Source organism: Pteropus medius, unplaced genomic scaffold, assembly GCF_902729225.1.
Source record: "Pteropus medius unplaced genomic scaffold, Ma_sr-lr_union100, whole genome shotgun sequence".
Lineage (NCBI taxonomy): Eukaryota > Metazoa > Chordata > Mammalia > Chiroptera > Pteropodidae > Pteropus > Pteropus medius.
This window is the reverse complement of record NW_024352786.1, coordinates 14,626,315-14,646,020: the sequence shown is the minus strand read 5'-3', so window position 1 is coordinate 14,646,020 and position 19,706 is coordinate 14,626,315. Positions and strand designations below refer to the sequence as shown.

Here is a 19,706-nt window from a genome sequence, read left to right as displayed (position 1 = left end):
TTCTATGCTGTTTTCTACTTAAATTGACCCAAAGCTCAATGCATGCGTATCCTAAGACCAAGGGAAAATATGAATTTACAGTTCTTACTGTTCCATACTTAGTTAGACTTAATGGAATATGTATTGAAACAAAAGTAATCATGTTCTGGGATCAATAGGTCCCTCTAAGTTAATTGAGCCAAGTAGCACCCAAGTACGAATACACTCAATTTGTAACAGAAGAAACCCTTTTGTTCTGCAGGAGTTTAATGCATCCCTGGCAGAATATTAAAGTACGAGAACCAATTTTTCTTGCTCTTTACCCCCCAAGGATTGATCAGTACATGAAGGTCTCTGTGACTTCAAAGGCATTTCTGGACTTGGATCAGCCTGGTAGGGCTCAGAGAAGGAAACTTGCCCCTGATGTTTATTGCTGTAGGCTCTTTCATCTAACAGTAATTCTCTTCTTAGAAGAAGCAACGGGCAGAGGAATCTTGGAACTGTTATAATTTCACGATTAATGTTTAGTAGCAAAGTGCCTCACTCAGAAAAACAGTACTTTTATTTTAGCTTCCTGCTACTACTCCAACTGGGAAAGGTCAGAGAAACAGTAGGAAGCAAAATGAAAGCATATATATTTTGTCATTTTTATTTCATTGCAGCATTCTGACTTGTAAAACAGTGTCACTTTCAAAATCACAAAGGTGGCATGGATAATCTTCAGAGATCCTTATTTAGAGAATTGGTCACACTAATTTTTTTTTTTTTAATTTAGGCGAACTTCTGGTCATTGATGGAACTGATTTAGATCATAACATTTGTCAATATATTCATTATTTCACCAGATTAGAAATTTAGACGGGAGAATTCCAGACTTCCACCAACCAAGCCTCTCCTATGCCTCACTATCTCTAAATAAAACTTCTACCCTTGCCTCTTGCCTCTATCTGTTTGGGGGGTGGGGGGAAAGGAAGGCTGGATTCGGTTCAAGTACAATGGCTATACAGTATTCCCCCCATTATCTGCTGGGGATATGGTCCGAGATCACCAGTGGTAGATGCTTGAGATCATGGATAGTACCAACCCTATATATAGTGTGGTTTTTCCTTATATATGTACTTGTGATAGAATTTAACTTATAAATTAGGCACAGTAAGAAATCAACAATAATAACTAATAATAACACAGAACAATTATAATATACTATAATAAGAGTTATGTGAATGTGGTCTCTGTCTCCCTCCCCACATCCCTCTTCTCTCTCATAACCAAGAAGGCTACTAAGTGCCTAACCGAAGGGTAGAATTTACAGTGCAGATGCGCTGAACAAAGGAACGATTCATGTCCTGGGTGAGACTGAGCGGGATGGTGCGCAATTCCATCATACTACTCAGAATAGTGTGCAATTTAAAACTTATAAATTGTCTACTTCTGGAATTTTCCGTTTAATGTTTTTGGACCTCTGCTCACTACAGGTAACTGAAACCTTGGAAAACAAAACTGGTTAAGGTGGGACTACTATAAAGATCAGTGGAGCAACTTTGAATGAGAGTTACCAACTGAAAAGTTATGTTCAGAATCCATCATCATGGTAAATGCAGTTGTGGTGGTGAACACTATGTAGAGCATACAAATATCTAAGTATAATGTATACCTGAAATATATATGATCTTGCATACCAATTTTACTACACACACACACACACACACACACACACACAAGAATCCATTATCAGATTGGATTCATATTGGTAAAAAGCTCACTAAAATGTAAAAAAATATATATATTATTGAGAATTAAAATACTTGCTATTGGTTTTAGTTCTTCTTTTTTTGAATGCTATAATTCTACTTCCCTGTTTTGGTAAATATAATTTATTTGAACTGATTTTATTAATTCTTTAGTAATTTTATTTTATTGCATTTATTTTTAAATATTTAAAAAATTTTTCAGTTATAGGTGGCATACAATATTAAATTAGTTTCAGGTGTACAACATAGTTGTTAGACATTAATATAACTTATGAAGTGATCACTGCGATAAGTCTAATACCTATTTGATCCCATACATAGTTATTATATTATTGACTATATTTCTTCTGCTATACTTTACATCCTCATAACTATTTTGTAACTATCAATTTGGACTTCTTAATCCCTTCCTCTTTTTTTGCCCACTCCCCAAAACCCCTTCCAATTGACAACCCTCAAAATGTTCTCTGTATCTATGAGTTTGTTTCTGTTTTGTTTGTTTATTTTGTTCTTTAGATTCCATATGTAAGTGAAATCATATGGCATTTGTCTTTCTCTGTCTGACCTACTCTGCTCAGCACAATACCCTGGGTGGGGGAGGCGGCGCCACAAGCCAATTTCAGTCTCAGTCTATGCATTGCCCAGGGTCCCCTGTAAGAGTCACCAAGAAATCCACAGATTGCCACCCCCTGTGCAGGGCTTAGAGGTGCCTTGAGAGGCCAAACCATGAACTGAGGCTGGCTATCACTAGTGCTGGGTTTGGGGCTGCTCAGTTGAGTATTTGGGTTTTCTGAACCTTTGAGAGATTTTAGGAAAGTCCGCAGCATGAGCTAAAACAGGCCATTTGTATGGAAAAGCCACTGGAGGTGGCTTAGGTTGGCCCATTAGTTGGGAGGGAATCACCAGGGCACAGGGATTAGTGTTAGTCAGGTTGATAGAGAATCAGATATGGTGGCATCCTGGGCTCAACAAAGAAATAGTGGATTCTGCCAGCACTTCTGTCTGAGAGATGGCTGCTATTCAAGCCCTCACTCTAAAACCATATAATTCAGTTCCTCCCCGAATGTCCCTGGTGCCTTTCCAGCTACTGTCCCAGTGCTGGAGCTCAGAGCAGTATGTCCATCAGTGAGTAATTCCATACACGTGGGTCCTTTAAGAGGAATGTCTGCAATTTCCACAGCCCTTCATCTCACTCAGACACAATGTCCATTGGTTTTTCACAATCAGAGGTTGTAGAGACTTCTCTTCCTGACACTGGAACCCTGGGCTAGAGAGCCAAGTATGGGCTGGAACCTCTCGCTTCTCTGGGAGCAGAGTGCTCTGTAGCTTAGATAACTGGCTCGATTCTCAACCACAGTTGTGAGACCAGCTTGTTTCAATGCCCCGCCCCTCCTACCAGTCTCAAGGTGGCCTCTTATATATGTCTCCAGTTGTAGGGCTTTTTTTCAGCCCAACTTCGAGCAACTCTCAATGATGATTGTCCTGTAATTTAGTTGTAAATTTGATGTGGTTGTGAGAGGAGGTGAGCACAACATGTACATTTTACAGCATCTTGACTGAAAGTCCTCTTTGATAATTTTTTAATTTTAAATTGCCAAGAGTCAACTCTGTTCAGATAATATATTAATTGCTCTTTTTAATATCTATATCGACCTTATGAGACAGATACTTTTATTGGCATGACACCCATTTTAAAGATGTGGAAAATGAGGCACAGAGAATTTTGGTAAATTTGCAAAGCTACAGAGCTAACAGGAGGTAGAGCTGGCCTTTGCATTCTACCACTCTGGTTTCAGAGGCTACACTCAATAAGTGGGCTATAGCGCTTTCATGCTAAACACTATTATAGATGAGGGTGCAAGTTAGGTTCTGGAACTATTTGAGGGTGCAGAGATAGATTTTGCAGTTCCTTAGATCACGTATCTATTAACCTGAGTGTAGCAGATTCAGCATGCATGGACAAGATGTGAAAGGTGTTCAGAAGTTCTAGCGCATGGAAGTATATATGGACTAAGATGGAATCTGTGATAGAAGGTCTCCTTTAAATAGTGAACACAGAGAAGAAGAGAAATTCTTCTCTAACTTATTTGCTTTGCAGGATTAAAATATATTGCTGTAAATATGCACTATTTGCATCAATTTTTTTTTTTCCTGAAAATTGAGGCTTTGCTGCTAAAATCTGGGTGGACTGAGGAAAATGTTCTAACAGAGAGAACTCACAATCTAATGGGAATTCCAGCCATGCAGGTTAATTATTACAATGCCATGTGCTAAGTGACAGAGTGTCAACGGTGGTTAAAAGTACACTATCTGGAACACAGACTGCCTGGCATACACTTATAAATTGAGTGACCTTTGAACAAATTACACCTCTCTACCTTTATTTCATCACATGTAATATGAAGTTAATAACATATACATCACAGATTGGTTGTGATTATTAAATAAGGTTTATCCAGGTAGTGTGTGTTTGACATAACAAGAACTTAGTAAACACTGGCAATTATTAATTTTCCTATTATTGCTTATATAATTGACATATGAAAAGATAGTAGTGGTTGCTGACTAATGTTCATGGTTCAAAATAAACTCAATATCACCATCAAAAAGTGAAATATAAGGCACCTCACAGAAGAGCTAACATCAACCCTTCAATATTCTCCATATGCTATGGCATGAAACTCAGTAAAATTGTGCAGCTACAGGTTCTCCAAAGAAATTCATCAGTTTCTGGTCTGCTGCAATTCAGATCTTGGAGCTCTGTGAGCTTAATTTTTTGGGGCATAGATAAATGAAAGGAAACTGTGAAAGTTGAAATCAAACCATTGTTATAAATCAATGAAGAAAGTTTCTAAAACTCTCCAATTTCATAAAGGAATGTAATTTTCTCCAATTATTAGTAGTATAAAAATTGTGAGACTTAAGCATAACAAATTATTTGTCAGATTATCATAAAACTAAGGATAATACTGATTATGATAATAATTCACTAATAAGTAGTTGTTATTCTTTGTAAATATTTAATGGGTATCTATTATGTATGTTGGGGGCTTTATTTTCAAAGACCTTCATTATCCCAAAAATGTGCTGCATTTATTGGATGATAAATTTGACTGTATGAAATATAGACAATAAATACTTCCTGAATTAAACTGTATAATATTTAATGTCTGGAAAGCCAGTGGCTTTCATTTTAAACATAGTAATTGGTTAAGCATATTGGAGAGGACAAAACAAATAGATAACCACTGAAACTGCTCAGTTTTGCCTATTGAAACTACTTTTTGGATGAAATATATTGAATAATAATTGTGGCGTGGAAAATGTAAGCCTCAGAAATAAATTTGTGTTCTTAAGAACACATAGCATTGCTTGTGAAAACATGAGATAATTATATTGTGATTTCATATCACTGTTTAGCAACTTAATATTTGAAAAGAAGCAAAGCCAACTACAGATTTTTATTAGGCCATGAACTTTCAATAATTTTTACATTTTTTATAAAAGAACTAGCTATATTTTAATTAATGTTAATACCATCTTAATAACTATCTTATGCTACTTTTTGTGAATTTCTAATGAGGAGTTAAAATTAATATGATTAAAAATGGATATCTTCCTAGTCTATATCTTTAGGAGTTAGGGAAAAATAATATTTTCTATTTTAAGAGATTGAAGTTCTGAGATCAGGTACAGCTCAGCCTGTTTTCTAATCACTGATGCCCAATTGTGTCAGTGAAAATTCTTTTTCAGTAGCAGCTCAGGGGGACCTGAATCTCTAATCTTTCTTCTCTCTGCATCTAGCTATTAAAGGCGGGTCAGCAAAGATTTTTTCTCCTTTACGTGTCATACTCATGAAAGAAGCAGACATTTGGTATATGCATTTTAGAAAAATCAGAAACTAACTGCCTCTTGATAATACATTTCAAGTGTATTCTAACTTTCTGCTGCAAGTCAAATATGCTCTTTGATTTTTCAGTACCCCTGCATATTTGTTAAATTACAAATCTTCCATAATTTTGAACCAAAATTGAAGCTTGATTGTTACAGTCATGTAATTGAAAAAAATATGTGTTTAGAAAGACACTGATGACATTAAGGTAACAGTTTATCTCATGAACCTCTTTAATAAAAACCCTTTGATAAAGTAGTAATATACATACCTTGGTATTTACATGGAAAAGTTTGTGAAAATGTTTATGAGGATGACTTCAATTAGTTCTACCTTAAGGGAGTTTGTATTCAAATGAATACTAAAAATTCTATAGATACAGGCTCTTTTTATCTTTCAGTAACCCATTTTTAATACTGGGAAGAAATACAATACATATCTTGCACCAGGGCATCTCAGTAATCATGTGCTCCTATCATCTGAGATTAACATTTGGATTAAAGAGCATGATTAGAGAATTCTAAATTAGTGGTTACCAAGTTGAAATGACACAAAAATTAACACAAAGTAATAAAGCAATCTATTTCATGCAATATATTTCTTAAACCAGTTAATTAGCGGTTTAATTAGGATGATGTTTCATGTTGTGACCTAAGCCATTGTACTCCCAATGGGTCTAATGGAGACAATGAAAAAAAAAAAAGCTTCAGAATTGTTGACGGTTAGGTCACATGCTATCAGAAATAAAAATAATTCTTCGTTTCAAAATAAGAGAACATATATATGATTTTCTTTGAATCCAGAACAGATGTTTTTAAAAGGCATTTTTATGGGATGAAATACTCCCACAAATTAAAAGTATATCAAATAACTATATTTGCAATAGTGTTAAATGAACTATATTGAAATTCCAAGTGACCACTAATAAATGCCTAAAGGATTCACTTAAATAAAACAGAAGTACCTCTCATAATTTTGAGAGAAAATATGTATGAGGGTGATCATATTTTTGAATATATGTATTAGATATGCATTAGGGTGATCATATTTTTGAATATATAATGTGATTCACAGGATTCTATTAAAGCCCATTGAAATTACTTACAAAGGATTGCATTTTGGAAATCCACAATGGAACTCTGACAGGCCTGAGGGAAAAAATATGCATGTTAGAAATAATTTTTCAAGTGCATGATATGAAAGGGGTGTCTCATCCCTCCTCCCCTTCCCAGTGAGAACATACTCAGATTCTGTGTGTGTTTGTCTTTATTACATGAAATGGAAGATTCTGCTGAGCCAAAGACAGTCATCTGGCAGCAGATTGTTTCTGTCTTTTCACTACAGCAATAAAGAATGGCCACAGTAGTTATGAAGATTGGGCTATAAAGCACAGCAAACCTTCTGGAGGTGTTTTTCTCGTCATTTTACATAGGTGACAATTCAGAACATGCAAAGACATAAAATCTTTTAAGGATCTGGCTAATATCTCTAGATTTTGTCAAGCTTTCTTTTCCATTCCCGGAAATCTGTTGGCTTCCTCCTTCCCGGCTGTGTAATTAGCCTTGTTTCCGTTGAGTTTACATACCACAGTAGGTCCGGAGGGCTCTTTTTGCCCTTTCACAAATTTCTTTGTAGTTTCTTTTGGTTGTTAATATATGGATGCCATTTGGAACATACTGGTTATTATTATGTCGCTCACAGATATTTTATTGTACACAGAATCGAGTATTTATGGAGATCTAAAGTGACTGTTATGCAAAACCTTACAAGGAGAAAATTGTTTAAGTTTTATTTTTTCCCTCATTGACTCTTTCCCTTGTCTAACACATCAATTCAAATTGTTTCCTTTTCATTTAGTGGAAATTTTTGGCAAACAGAATAGAAAGTATATAAAAATTACGTATTTTTAATTGATAGTATATCAATTAGAAGTTATTTTCTAAAATAAGGACAAATTTGAATTTGTGATAAAAATAATTCAGTAAATATTGATGCTAGGATGAACACAAGGATGTGTGATATCTAAGATTTTTTCTTTTTAGTTTGGTGGTATTATATATTCAGACGATCAGAAGGTTGCAATTTAACTTTTGGTCTGATAGTCTCCTGATAATGATCTGATCTGGAAGTGAACTTTCAGTTTAAGCTTGTTTACTAAGTATTTAAATTACTGTATTTTGTCCTCTCTTGGATTTCCTATGAAAATATATGATTTAAAAGTATCTATAATTTATAAATTAAAAGGTGAAGTGTTTAGAGCACCGATTACGAACCAGTCTTTGAGACTTCAGGCAAGTAGCTTAATTTCTCACATTTTTAAATCAAGATATCAGTCTCATGCTATTATTAGAATATATGATTGAATTAATGTGTTATATAAGTTATAAATCATATAATAAGTTCATATAAGTTTACATATACTACTTATAACAACTGCCTGGCATAATGTGAGCATGTATAAATAACAGCCATTATTAAAGAAAGGCTCATAAATGTGATACACGTCACCTATCTATTCACTAGTTGATCTAAGATTCCAGAAGTGGTCTGAATACAATAAAGAATGGTGCTTGCCATGTCGTAGGTGTCTCTAAGTGCTATCTGCTATTAAAACAGACAAATATGTTTTCCAAAAGTCTTACATTAGTGATGAGTTAGGTTGGGATTAAATTGACAGTCTATCTGACTTTAAACCTTGATTTTCTTAAAAGTTTACAGGAATCTAAACTTGATTTTAGAAATATATAATGGTATAGACTTCATAATCTTTATAAATAAGCTTTCTTTTTAGCATGTCTTTGAAAAGGTATTTTGGAAATCATTGACAAAATACAGACATACTTATAAAACATGGTGATATTTATAAATGACAACATAATAAAAAATGATCAATTATCAGTGCATACTTTGAGCTGTTTCCATGAGTATCTCTTTGAATTTAGAATCTGTTCATTAGAACAAACACGGAGAAATATGTAAGGAGTTTAAGTTATTTTCTAGTAAACTTCAGCTGAGTAATTAGATCAGCTCATATTCTCACCTCCACTTTCATTTTCTTTGAATATCTCTAATTGTATTAACCCAAGGTGTAAGGCTGTCATGTCTGTGGGAGTACCTTTCACACAGTAACATTCCCTTTTTAGCTATTACTGCATCATCTGTGTTGCCATTCAGTTTTGTTTACCTGTGAGGTTTGATGATGTTTTAATTTAGCTTCTTCAAATATTTTGTAGGAAATTTTTTTTCTATGGTAAGACCATAGTTGAACTACTATTAATGTTAGTATACAAATTCTGTACAGTGATTCATATATTACGATGAAGGCTAAAATATTTCATACATTGCTGCTCAAAGTATTGCCAGGACAAAACAACTTACTTCTTCTTAGCTCATGCTCAGGAATATCTAGTGCTCATTCATTTCTAATAAATAAATTTTGAATTCCTTAATTTAGAGTCATTACTGCTGTCTCTAATCTCACTCTCCCATTTTCACTTTCCATTCTTCCTTTTCATGAACTCTATGTTCCAGCTAAGCCTGGCAACTTCAAGTGACTTTACCTGCTCCACAGTTTCCTATCAGTTTATCTTAACCTATACTATTATCTTCCCAGCAAGTCTGTCTTTCTAATTTTACATGAGTGAATTCTTTTTTGATTCATATTTTGTTGAGTTTTTCCCGATTACCAAGTTGTTAGTGCTAATTTTAAGTCATTTTATCTGCATAATTTTATGCTACTTGGAGCTTCTTACCTTTAATGATAAACTTTTTTAGGCACGTAAGTGTATATATGTATTATTTCTTTATTACACCATAATCTTTTCACTAGGAAGGTCCAAGTCTGATTCATATTTACCTTTCCCTTGCCCCAGTTCTTAGAAAAGTGCCTTGTTTATAGTATATTAGTAGATGCTCACTGAACTGTAACTGAATTAATTCGATGCTATAAATGGAAATTTTATGTGATTCTAGGGTATTCAGTAAAATGCATAAATATTGGTTATTCAATAAATATTTATTGAGTTCTTACAATAGATTAGTGCTGGGGATATTACATTCTTCCAAAATATTAAATGCTGGGTATCACAGTTGAGGTGATACACACATATTTATATACATATACACAAATCATGTGAGTTCTGGCAAAGCTCACATTCTTCTGTGTTACTCAGGATCTACTCTATTGCAGGAATTCTATTGTTACCACAATAGGTATATGTTACCCAGATGTGATAACTACATAATGCTTAGGGTAAGGGATTTGATGGAGAACAGGTGGGTGCCAAGACCCGATGGTATAAAGAGAGGTGGGAAAACAGATCAAAATATATAAGGCATTAGATTTCATTTTAAGGAGATTCGACTTGATCCTGGGAGAATTGGGAATCAGGCAGAAGAAGTGTTTAAAGACAGGAAAGTGGAGACCCTGATTTGTTAGGGGAATAACTTTCAAAGCTATGCGAAGGAAGCACCAGAGGGGAAAAAAACAAATAACCCTAAAGGGATTTGGGTTGAGCTGTAACTGAGATGTATTTCTCTTAGACTTGGAATTCTGTGCCATCTGTGGTCACACTTTATGTGGAATAAGAAATAGTAGAAACAATTGTTCTCTTTGATCATTTTTTGGTACCAATAAAATGCTCTGCACTAGAGATTTATTTTCTTAGAGGAATTATGTAATTAATAACAAAAGAAATACAAATTAATACATAGTTTCTAAAATTTTTACACATGGAACAATTCTTTGAACATGGAGTTCAGTTCCACATAAACTGTTTACTTGCGATTATAGGGAACATCTGTATGATGCTGGACATAGATACAAGCATGACTTTAATACAAAATTTCTTTGCTCTAATACTGACTGTAGAAAGAGACTTTCCTTGATTTAAGCTATGATCTCAAGTGGAATCATGCCTAAGAGGCTACATTGAGGCTGAAGGCTAAAGAGTCATCACTCATCAGATCTAAGGCATCCCATTTCTACCTCTACCATTGTCTGAACTAATTGCTCAAACTATAAGCTGATTTTTATTTCAGACGTTTTTTCAGAAGAGCTTTTATTTTGTAGCTTATTATTAAAGTATTGTTAATGATTTTGCTTTTTGTGCTGCATGGTTTAAAAAAAGAATTTATGCCTCATATAGTGTGGATATGATTATCACAGTCCTGAAGTTTGTAGGACTCGCTGGTTTTTTTTTGAAAAAAATTAAAACAATTCATAGGATTTCATTTGTGGTAAGACAGTTCTGGCAGTTCTGTGACAAGGAAATCTTAAAGATCATCAAGATTGAATAGGCACAGTCTGTGGAGTTACTTTTTGTTCTTTTCCCTTCCTTTTTTCAACTTTAATTCCAATTAAAATATATTCTACTAGATTACATGCTTTCTGCCTGGATATTTTCTGTCTGATCTTTGACTTGCAACCAAGGAAATTCAGCTTCAACTTGTTAGAGCTAAAAGGGCCCATAGCATGCCAGGGGCTATCTAGTGTTTTAAGAATTTAGAACCCCAGGTCTATAAATAATGATTGATGTGTGGTGTTTACATTGTGAAATTTTCCAAGAAAACTGCCTTATAAAGTTATTCTGTATTACTGAAGCCATTCTTTATATTCCATATAATGTAGAGGTTGCACATATCATATCTATGCAAAGTATTTAACCTAAAATTTTATAGATAAATATCCATGTTCATAATACATGATTTTCAAAATGTTTTATTTCTTTAAACATACGAAATATGTTTTATCATAAAAACATATACAAATTCTTTATACATTTTATAAAAATTTTATAAAAATCCTTTATAAATCATATTCAACATATTTTATCACATACTTTTTAAATTAAATTATAGTATTTTTGTTTGAAATTTTTATTGTCTTTAACAGGTTTTGAAGGAATATTTTCATGCTTTTAATGTTGCTGTTATCCATGGTGTGACAATTTAAATTTTATTTTTCTAATTGAGTTACATAAAATTGTAAAAATTCACTTAGAAATCAAAACTTTCTTACTATATTACTATGAAAAGGCACAACCTCTAATATATTATATTGTCAGAATATCTTACCATTGGATAGAATTAAAGATTTTCTCAATGCTTGATTAGCTGAATCTAAATATATTTTTTACTGATATTATAGGTAAAGTATATGTACTGACTAGAGCATTAACAATGAAGTAGAAAAGTATAAAAGTGTTGGATTATTTTGGATACACACACACGTTTCTCTAAATATACATATTTATATTTAATGAATATTTTGAAATATGTATTTTCTTCACATACATGTTTCATATTCACATATCATATAATATTCATATGCATTCATATATGCATTTATATATTTCAGAATATATATTTTGATTCTGAAGATTATCAGATGGCAACAATTACTGAACAATAATTATTGAATATCTGCTTTAGCCCAGACACTGTGCTTGAGGCTGGGAATATAAATGTGGAAAAGATACTTTCTATGCTTTCAAGGAACTCATTACTAGGAGATTCAGATATATTATAAGTATTATAAGATAACAGAGATAAAGAGGGAAAATGAAGACATTTAGGAAAAGTTTAATGATAGTGAAAGCTTTTGAGTTGAACCTTGTGTAAATTAAGTTTGCTTACACTAAGGAGGGAAAAAAAGAGGCATTTCAACTAGAGACAAAAATCATGAGCAATGTAATGAAAGCATCAAAGTTCATCGTGTACTTGGTGAAAGGCACATACTCCAATGCATTTAGAGTATAAGGTACATGGAATGAGTCACTAGATATGAACTGAAAAAAGCAAGTAGATTCAGCTCAAAACAAGTGTTGAATTGTATGTCTAGGAATTTGGGGTTATCCTGTAAGCATGTGGAAGTCACTGAAAAGTTTCAGGCGGAGGTATAATATGATAAGTGTTTTAGAATGATGGCTCTGATTGTAGAGTGGAGGGCAGCATATAGAGAACTATAGAAAGTGATACTTGTCAGAGGACTAGTATATCTGATAAAATCTAATCATGTGATTCTGATGTCATATCCTTGGAGACTGATAAAGAGACATATGTCCAGAAAGATATAAAATATTTGGTAAGAGATTAGGGAAGCGAGGAAAGCAAAAATAAGAATGAAAAAGAAGTTAGTTATAGATTTTAGTTTTGAACATTTCAATAGGAAAGTAGAATTTGAGATGTTGGAGATTAAGGTTGGGAAAGGAAAGAAATAGTTCATCTACATTTAGTAATGTCACTCTTTGCAAGTATATGAGATTCCTAGAGAATATATAGAAAGAATAAAAACAGAAGGTGTGAAAGAACTAGTCTTGATGAGTCATGGGGAAGATAACATAAAAGAAAAGCCAAAGAAGTAAATGTAGAATCAGCAGAAAATCGTGTGATGAAAAGCAAAAATGCATATGTTTCAGTAAGAATGAAGTATACATACTAATAATAACAATATCAAAAGCAATAATAATATCAAAAATTGACTTAACTCTTACTAGGTACTAGACTTTGGCACTACAAATAATACATGGATTAGCTCATTTAATCCTAATAATAAAATTTAGTTTTACGCAATAGAAAACAAGTTTATAACTGTATTTTAAAAAAAGATAGCTTTGAGAACCAAGAGATGAAACTGACATGTGATGGGGGATGAAGGAACAGCTCAGGTAAGAAGATAGAAGTGAATTCAGAGGTTAGTAGCAATTGGTAAACCATCTCTTTGCAACATTACTGCTGCAATGATGGAAATCCAATTACGTTAATTTATTTCATCACTATGCTCCAGAGAAGGATTGCTGAAATATTCTTTGAGGTAACTTGTCAACCTTTTGTTAAGAAAGAACAATACTCTTTAAATAACAGTCTCACCAGACTAAATTCACTAAGTGAAAAGTAATTTACTCAAAGAAAACGGAGTGTCCTTAAAAGTCACCCATGCATTCCCAATTTAAATGTGAGGGAGCTAAATCTTAGGGAAGTTAAACACCTTGCCCAAATGTAGGCAGTTACCAAGTGAATGAATTCATATTAAAGCCAAACTCCCATCATTCAGATCAAGAAAATGGAAGAGGAGAAAAGACTCCTTTGTGTAGCATTTTTAATAGCATCATCAGCATGGCAGCCAGGTAAGATTAAATCAGGTTTTATGGAGCCAGTTTTAAGTAATCAGAACCATTAAATGCAAGGTATTTTGCCAAGAATTTTTGCAGGAAAGAAAAGGAAACAGCAATTTGATGGTAGAAGATGAGAAATGATCTTTTTTACAAAACGAGAAATTCAGGTAGGTTCATCAGTTGAAAGAGGTTGAACAGGAAGGAGAAAGCACATCGATGAAAGAAGATGTTGGCAGAGGCAGGAAGGAATGGAATTGAAAAATCAGATGGACAAAAGAATAAGGATTCTTGTGAGATGCAAAATGAAGTTTTAAAGAGTAAATGTATAGATAGATTTGAAGATGTAGAGGAAGGAAGCAGAGGGGGTTCATGCCTCAGCAGTAGGAGGTGAAACTACGTGTTGAGATTGAGGAGAGTGAGGATGAGAGTACGGGATCCGAAAGGGGTGTGGTGGCAACAGCTGCTATGTCGATTGAGAAGACCAGCCAAGTAAGAATGAGTAATAGGGCTACTAAGCAGCTTTGAGAGTTCAGCTGACATTGGAAAATATAAATTTGTAGCAGAGTCGATCAGCATGATTATTCAATTTCCTTAGTAACTCTTGGCAGCCCAGGAGGAGAAGGAGAACAAACAGATGGTAGGGTGGATTTGGTAATGGGATTGGCAAGGAAGCTGTGAGAGAAGGTCAAAGGATGGAAGAATCTATTGCACTTATGAAAGTGTGTTATCAGGGAGATCAAAATTAGAAAGAGATGGCAGTCAAACCAGGAAGGATTGGAGATGCTAGAAAAGGGAAGGGCAGAGCAGGGATGGAGATCAGCCTTTAAAGCCTAGAAAGAGTTTGTGTGGGCATGAGCGAATGAGATAGGGGATTAGAGAGGAGAATTTGAGCATTCTGAGTATTGCAGTAGAATATTTTTTGTTCAGAAACAGTCCATTTTGTATTTATGGGTGTGAACTGCCAATACTGAGTGGGAGTGATTGTCACTGGAATATAAGGACAAAGGAATTTTGAAACTAAATAGATGAATGAGTTATTCAAGTCATCTAGAATAATGAGTGATAGAAGTAAGGGGGGAAAAAGCCACCTGCCAAATTATTTAAATGAATTGAAGAAATACTTGTAGATAATAAGATTTTAAAGAGTTGGATTGTTTGGCCTTTGTAGATGTAGGGCTTATTGAATTACGCTAATAGAACAAAGTTGAGAGGGGAAGTCCAAGAAAATGTCCTTTTTCCTTTTTGTGTAGTAAAATCTATGTGAATGAAACTTAAAACTCATAGTAAGTAATTCTCATGTATAGAACCTTAATTTGTATTTAGCCTAAGATACGTTCTAGTGGATACATTTTTTCTTTTCTACTAAATTGGGTCACATTAATTTGCACTTAAACATGAGGCAATATAACCTATATTAAACACAAAATACCTAACTAGCCATAAAAAGAGATATCTGACTTAGCTACTGCCTCAGTTATAGCTTCATGTTTCTGATCTCTTTCACTAAAACTTATCAGAGTGGTGCCCATATAGACATTTTCCACTTACATCTGAGAGGGGTGCGATGGGAACAGCTGCTCTGTTGAATGGAATGACCAGTAAGTCTCTTAATCCACTCCTATGGGTCTTTTGTCCTTTCTACTTTACCGATATCTCTCTGTAAAGGGCACCAGAATTCATTTTGCTGACTCCAGTGGTCAATTCTGTCTCTTGGTCTTAAATTTTGGCATTTGAATGGTTGTTCACTCTCTCTTCCTAGAGCAGGTCTTATCATATTCACTTGGTCTTCCTCTTTCAATGCTGGTTACATCTTCCTAGGCTCCTACGCTGCTTCTCCTAAATGTCTAAATTATGTGGTGTCTCAGGAATTTGTTTTTATGTGTCACCATCCTAGATTTCTGCCCTGGGCTCCATGCTAAATACAGCTACCTACTCGGCTTTTAATGGTACACAGTGGTCATGCAGTAGGTTCTGGCACCAGACTCTTCTTGGCTTTATTAGCTGGCTGACCAGGGCAAGTTTCTCTAAAATGAGAATAATAACCATTTTGGGGGGTTCTTGGGAGGATTAAATAAGTAAAATATATATAAATAAATAAAATACATAGTGTTTAAAATATACTTTTACAGAATAAATGCTCGATGAATGCTAGTTATTAGTTATCACAAACATAGAGTGATAGTAGAACCATTGTTTTTTTCCTCGATTTGCTTTCTTCATAATCCTTTTCATATGAATGAATAGTACTGCTATTCAGCGACTTTAAGAGCAAAAACCCATAGATCATCTTTTGCTCTTTTTCCTTATATGCCACCCTAATCCATCAGTAATTTCTGTTACCTCTACCTCAAAAATCTATACCAAATCTATACCACTTTTCATTACCTCTTCTAAACTGTAGTATAAACCAACATCTGCTGTGTCTCTGATTCTACTATATGCCCTATGCTACATTCTCCATGGAGTGCTCTTTCTCAAGTATGAATGTCAACATATTCTTCCATGATTTAAAGTTTTCCAGTGGCTTTCCATTACAATGAGAATAAAATCCAATCTTCCGAAGTGTTCTACACTCATGCCCTGATTGGGTACCAGCCTGTTTCTGGGACCTCAACTCTTTCATGTTCAGCATCATTCAGTAATTCAAAGTCACTCTGACCCATGTTTTCATTCAATCATGCCAGGGGATTTTCTGTTTCAAGGACTTTGAACTTGTTATTCTTTCAGTTTAGAACACTTTTTCTCCCCTTTGGTGTTCATGTGCCTGCCTCTTCTTCATCATTTAAATCTCACTTTAAATGTCAGGACCTCACAGAGGCTTCCTTGACCACTTTCCATATTGATACCCTATAGTTTTTGGAACACTCATTAGGACCTGCAGTCTCAATCTCTATCCCAACCTTAGTTTGCCCAAGTCAGTCACACCTAAATCTGGAAAAATTAAAGGGTCTATCATAGAGTTTCATTTGTTTTACCCTGTTATTTACATTTTAGTCATCAGATTTCTAAAATTTTATTTTTGTGTCTACTTGGTCACCTATGCAAAGTGATTATTAGATGATACATTAGTGTCTTCTAATGAATGAGATATTTTCAATGCTGTAAGCTGTCCTCTTCATATTTGTAAAAGTTGACATGAATAAAATAGTACTTGTTTTGGATCTGGATTTCTCTTAAAGGGATATAATTTTTGGAAAATTGAGCTATTATTCTTTTGATATATATGTGTATATATGTTATTCTTTTGATATATATATCTCAAAAGAATAATAGCTATACATATATTTTATAAATATATATACACATACAAGAAATATTATAGTCTAGTCATCATCTATGAAGGAACTGCTAAAATGACCTAAAGGTTACATTTAAGCTTAGAGGTATTTTACTTTAATTATAAATTATTTTATTAATAAAGTGAATATATCAGAAGATTTTAATTGTTTTATAGTTCCCCAAAGTATAAACAATGAAATACAGACAAAACCAAGACATTGTCTTCCTTACACTCACTTTCCTTTTGAGCAAAGAAATTCAAAATATACTTCTCATTATTTCTGGAGTATGAAGCATATTTACTTGACAATCCATGTGTTGTGGTTATAAATATCACTTGGGATCAAGATGCTGATTGTGTTCATGGAGGCATGTCATGGATACTTTTTTAGGTAAATGGATAAGGATATTAGGTATGAATAAACTGTATTCATAGGTTTTCCACTATAAAAATAGAATAGATTCTTATACATCGAATGTAAAGTAATGTTATGTTTGCAGCCTCAACTAACTCTTTATAATCACTTAAGATTTGAATGTGAAATTAAGCTCTCTACATGTAATCTGAAACCACAAATATATCTGGATCCCGTTGCTTTTTTAAAGATATGATGGAGCGAAGTGTTCTGACTAAATATTACATTCCTAGGCCTAACCCAGCACATATTGTCACAGTCATCATTTATTTGTAAAAAAGGAAATTTGGTGATTACTGGCATGCTTTCCAAATTTCAATTGATAAGACTATGAGAGAGGCTTTCCGATCTTAAATAGTTTATAAATCCCAAAGTAAGATGCTTAATTAGAGCCTTAATTTTTGGAGACTCTCAAGCAAGAGAGGTCTCAAGCTAGGTTCTTTTTTTTTTTTTCCTGAAAGAGCAAAAACTCGTGCAGTCACAGTGGGCTCTCTGGGGAGACTACAGTGTCAGGGGTGGCTTCTTTTCTTAGATGGTGGAGGAGGGAGAGTGGGCCTGTAGGCACATCTACACGTTGGTGTCTAGGGAAGATGAGTGTGATCAGCCATGTATGAAGGCTGTGGGATGGATAGAAGAGATGCCAGTACTGGCTAAATAAACATATTGAAAATGGGATAAATGCAATTATCAATCATTGATTCTAGAAAGAGAGTACAATTGATAAATTCCAAATATCACAGAAAAGCCATTATAAATTGCATCTTCTAGCTTAAAATATTCAGTAGTTTTTCTTTTGGATTTGTTAAGCTGTTTGAATAATAACTGTTTTCTGCTTTATTGGTAAAGCCAGAAAACTTTTTCAGGGTATCCTGCTGAAAATTCTCTCTCTTTATCTCTTAGTTTTTTCCTCTCCCATCATAATAACTTAGACCCAATTCCTAAAAAGCACTATTTGGCTGATTTCTATCTGGCATGTTTTCTATTTTATTTTTACTGAAAAGTGTGGAGTCTAGTTTTTAATGCTATTTCTAAATAAATTCAGCTTTCAGCACTCATCTTTCCCCGTTTTTTTATATAAGCAGATATCTTTTTTTTTTGTGGGGATAATAAACATAACTCTGGGCTCTAACTGGGTAGAATCAGATAAAAACAAATTATAGAAATATGGGCTCACTAATTTCTAGTAATCTTTTGTAGGCTTGAGAGTACAAATGTGTCATGTGAAAAGTTCCGTCTGTGCAGAAGAATTGAGAATTTTACACACAGATAATTAGAAAATCATCAAGACATATGTTGCTTTTTACAAACATCTTTGTATTTATTGTTTTGCAGATGATACCTAAAATTATCATGGTGCTAAATTATGAAAAACCTCTCGACTTAGAGGTCTTCATCAGTGACTAATTGATACTATTTGTAACCCACTTTAAAAGCAAATAATGCACCCATCTGGTAATTCCATTAATGGTTTTTCTATTAAAATGGTTATTGGTTCTCAAAAAGAAAATATGCAATTATGAAATATTCATATTCATGTCACTATGAAAAGCTTGTAAATGTATCTGGAAAAATAGAGTTTATCATTCCTTTTCTCATCCTTTATTAAGCCTATAACCTTTAAAAATCAAATTGGAATAATGATATAGCTACACATACTCAACAAAATGGAAAATTAAATCAATTATCTAAATAAATCAAGACAAAAAAAGAAACATCCATAATTAATAATTTGTATAGCAGTATCAACTTCCCTGGCCCCAACCCCTCTCCAAACTTTCTCTGTTGCCTCCTGTAGAATTTATAGGTCTTGAATACTCAGGTCTCTTTACTGAAAGGAGAGAAAAGGGTAAATTAGTTCTGATCTTGTTCTTTTGAAATTCTTTGACTTTGAGCAAAACTGCATCTCTCAGAGGTGGTCAAATGTGAGTAATTTCTCTGCCTGTCTTTATTTCTGTTATGAAGAATTAAAGAAATAAAGAAGGTGAAAATGTTTTGTAAAAGTAAGTTCTTCACAGGAAGCAGAGATTGCTATCACTGTGCAGGCTTCTGAAACAGGACAATCTTTATCATCCACCTACTAAAATATTTTATCTTGGAGGAGAAAGAATATATAGAGTTGCTCCAGCCCTACTTTATTCTGACTTGGTCCAGTGGAACTTAGTGAGTGTTCATGAACCTTGCATTTCCTACTGCACAGGGGTTCTATGTGGACCCACAGAGAGAAATCAATCTTCCGCTTGCCTTCTGCCTTTGATGCCCTGGTGACCCCCTCTGC

At 33.9% G+C, this 19,706-nt stretch overlaps 1 protein-coding gene across 4 annotated transcripts in view; it reads left to right on the top strand.

Moving 5' to 3' along the window:
- PCDH7 (protocadherin 7) overlaps window positions 1-19,706 on the top strand; it is a 356,517-nt gene that overhangs the window by 63,529 nt on the left and 273,282 nt on the right. The window lies entirely within an intron of this gene.